General features: G+C 40.1%; 1 pseudogene; it reads left to right on the top strand.

The window, feature by feature from the left end:
* Nucleotides 1-1,574: 1,574 nt before the first annotated feature.
* On the top strand, nucleotides 1,575-1,968 carry LOC145539839 (phosphatidylinositol N-acetylglucosaminyltransferase subunit P pseudogene; annotated as a pseudogene).
* The last annotated feature ends 1,565 nt before the right edge of the window (nucleotides 1,969-3,533 follow it).

The following is a 3,533-nucleotide window of genomic DNA, read 5'->3' as shown; positions in this document are numbered from 1 at the left end:
ATCCAATAAATATAAAAATGTCTTTAGAAAGAACAATGTATGTTTATGTGGTGCTGTAATTCATCCAAATCTCCCTTGCTGGGTCTCTGTCAGGTTTCAAGTTTTGTGTCAGATGCTGAGAACATGCTGATGATCAAATCCAGACCATGAACTACTCTCATTCCAGCAGGCAAAATTAATGTAAAAAAGAAAAGTGTGGTAAGTACTACAATAGAGATCTAGACAAAATGTAATAGACCCACTTGCTCTTGCCTTGATTTGTTCTCCATACATGATTCCTTGTAATTTAGGTAAATAAACCTCACCAAATTTTAAGTATGCTTTAAAATGAACGTGAAGGCCAATCACTATCATCGTATCTGGCACACAGTAAATATATAATAGATATGGAATGAATAAATAAATGAACTTTCCAGATTACAAATTAGAGTTGGGCCACAAGCAAACATTCCCATCAATTATCAAATAAGTGCTCATGAATACAAAATATTTTTTAAATAACCAAAGCCTAAGGCAATTTGAATTGAGAGAAGAGACCATTTAAATATAAACCTCATACTACCCAGCCTAAAACATAAGATAAATTATTTCCTATGTCTCTTAGTCTATTTAATGATATATTTTCAACATCTCAACAGCACATTCATTTTTCTTTTCAAAGTTATGTCGGCTATTTTTTTTTTCCTAAATCCCAACCATATCTGTCAATCTGGCTTTGGTAAGAGTGATCAATTATGAGGAGCTCTAATAATTTCCATTGTTTTCAGTCATCCAGACAGAGAAGATCTGGGATTAAAGGCAAAAGAGAGAGAGAGAGATACACGGGCAGATTCCTTGCTGTATAGAAGGGATCTATATTCATGAATTCCAACTTTTCAGGTGGATAATTTGAGGTTTGTATCTTCAACGGGTTTTAACCACTCCATCCGGTACTAACCAAACCTCCCCAAAGACATTTCACTGAAATAGAAACAAAATGCTATCTACCTTACTCACTTTTTCTTCTAATTCTGTGCTTTCGGACTTCTTTTTATTCGTCTCACATTCTGTTAAAAATAACTCGAGGATGAGAACACAGTCTATGCTATCTCCTTCATCAGCACCCAGCCCGGCACCGTATGCAATGAAGCACTTACAAAATGCCTTGGGACGATATTACTAGACACGAAGCTACCGCACTTAGGAAACTCCAAGGTTGGCACTTTCTAAACATGCTTTCAGGCAATGCCTGATGTGAAGAAAAATCACAAAATACTAAAATTAAAAGAGGCCTTTACGCTGTTTAAAATACAGTTCTTACCACCACCACCACCACCACGAGAATATAGTTCCAAACTTTCCACGCATGGTTTATGCTCCTCCGCTCGCACGCTCCAGCCGATGACTACGCGCCTGCGCCCTAGGGGGTGGCGCCTTCGCACCTGGCCTTAGCCTCAATTTCTCTTCCCCCGCCACCTGCGGCTTCCTGATCCACGCTTGCGCAGGGGTCTCAGGTGGCCAAGCTGTCAAGAGAAGGGCCTGAGTGGGCGCTTGAAGGGCCCAAGATTGTCAATAGCCACAGAGGGGGAAAAATTATGGAAAATTCACCACTGCCACTTCCAGAAAGAGCGTTCTATGGTTTTCTCCATTAAGCTCCCAATTTTGGTGCACACTCGGTCTCAAATGGGCTTTTATTCCCGAATCTTGGCTAAGTGCTTTAGGCTTAACCTATTGGTCTCGAAATTATTCGGCAGTTCCATTACTTGTCTACCTCCTTGTTACCAAAGGAATCCATTATATAGTCTCATTTGAAACAAACATGACGAGTACCTCCCCAGTCAACTCCATTCATGTAATCACAGATAACAATGCTAAAAATCAACAGCAGAAAAAATGCCAAGAGGCCATCCAATATTAGAAGATATACCTATTAGTGAAGTAAACTAAATATTCCTTCTTGTAACCAAAGAACTTTACACCAAAAACTGAATTGTAGGTAGACTAACACCAAGCATTTATTATTTTTGACATAGTAATAATAGTGATCATAATCAGTCTGACTATCTCTCTTATTAACAGCTAATATTAAAATGTAAAAGGGCTTCCCAGGTGACTCAGTGGTAAAGAATCCACCTACCAGTGCAGGTGACCCAGGAGACTTGGGTACCATCCCAGAGTTGGGAAGATCCCCTGGAGGAGGAACTAGCAACCTGCTCCACTTTTCTTGCCTGGGAAATTCCATGGATGGAGGAGCCTGGTGGGCTACAGTCCATGGAGTTGCAAAGAGTTGGAAATGACTAAGCGACTGAATGCAAACACACACACACACACACACACATACACAAAAATGTAAAAAGAAAACAATGTTAAGTTGAATTTTTCTTAGATTGAGCGTGTATGTGCCAAGTCATGTCTGACTCTTTGTGATGCTATGGACTGTAGCCCACCAGGCTCCTCTGTCCATGGGGTCCTCAGGAAAGAATACTGGAGTACATTGCCATGCCCTCCTCCAGGGGATGATCCCAACCCAGGGATGGAACCTGCAACTCTTATTTCTCCTGCATTGGCACATTGGTTCTTTACCACAAGCGCCACACTTAGATTAAGTCAGAAGCCCCCCTCTTAGACTGAATTCCATTAATAGTGTGAAAGTGAAAGTGTTAGTCATTCAGTTCTGTCCAACTCTTTGCAACTCCATAGACTGTAGCCCACCAAACTTCTCTGTCCGTGGGAATTTCCAGGCAAGAATACTAGAGTGGATTGCCATTTCTTTCTCTAGGGGATCTTCCCAACCCAGGGATCGAACCCACGTTTCCTGTATTGCAGGAGAGTCTTTACCATCTGAGCCACCAGCAAAGCCTTTATTAATATTACAAATGTTCTCAAATAGTAGACATTAGTAGAATAAATTAATGTTGCATTACTATATAGATATAGATATCTTTATATCAGTAGTTACAGAAACTATATATGCAAAACTAAATATACAGTATGTGTGTATTAGTCACTCAGTCATGTCTGACTCTTGGCAACCCCATGGACTGTAGCCTGCCAGGCTCCTCTGACTATGGAATTCTCCAGGCAAGAATACTGGAGTGGGCTGCCCCCTTCTCCAGGGTATCTTCCCGACACAGGAATTGAACCTGCATCCTCCACATTGCAGGCAGATTCTTTACCATTTGAGCTACCTGGGAAGCCCCATATACTCTATAGTATAACATAGTATATTTGCAGAGAAGATCCATTTCTCAGTGACTCAAAGAAATTCGGAAACCATTTATGCTTAGTTTTCTTAGATACTGGCATTCAATACAATTTAAGTAGAACAATTTAATAACAGCAGATAATTTGGGTTACACCGTTAAGGTGGCCAAAAGCATGTTTCAATATACTATGAATTTTGTACAATGAAACACTGATAAATTAATTCTTGACCAAAAAGAAAATGTTTCAGCTTCCTTTTGAAACACAAGCATCATCATTCATTGCTCTCTACCTATCTTTGTGTTTCTATCAGGTAGGCTGCATATATGCAGATCTGATAAGAACTGCAC

Source organism: Giraffa tippelskirchi, chromosome 2, assembly GCF_054371585.1.
Source record: "Giraffa tippelskirchi isolate mGirTip1 chromosome 2, T2T-mGirTip1v1.2.pri, whole genome shotgun sequence".
NCBI lineage: Eukaryota > Metazoa > Chordata > Mammalia > Artiodactyla > Giraffidae > Giraffa > Giraffa tippelskirchi.
Note: the sequence above shows the minus strand (reverse complement) of the source record. Positions and strands in the feature narration are given on the sequence as shown.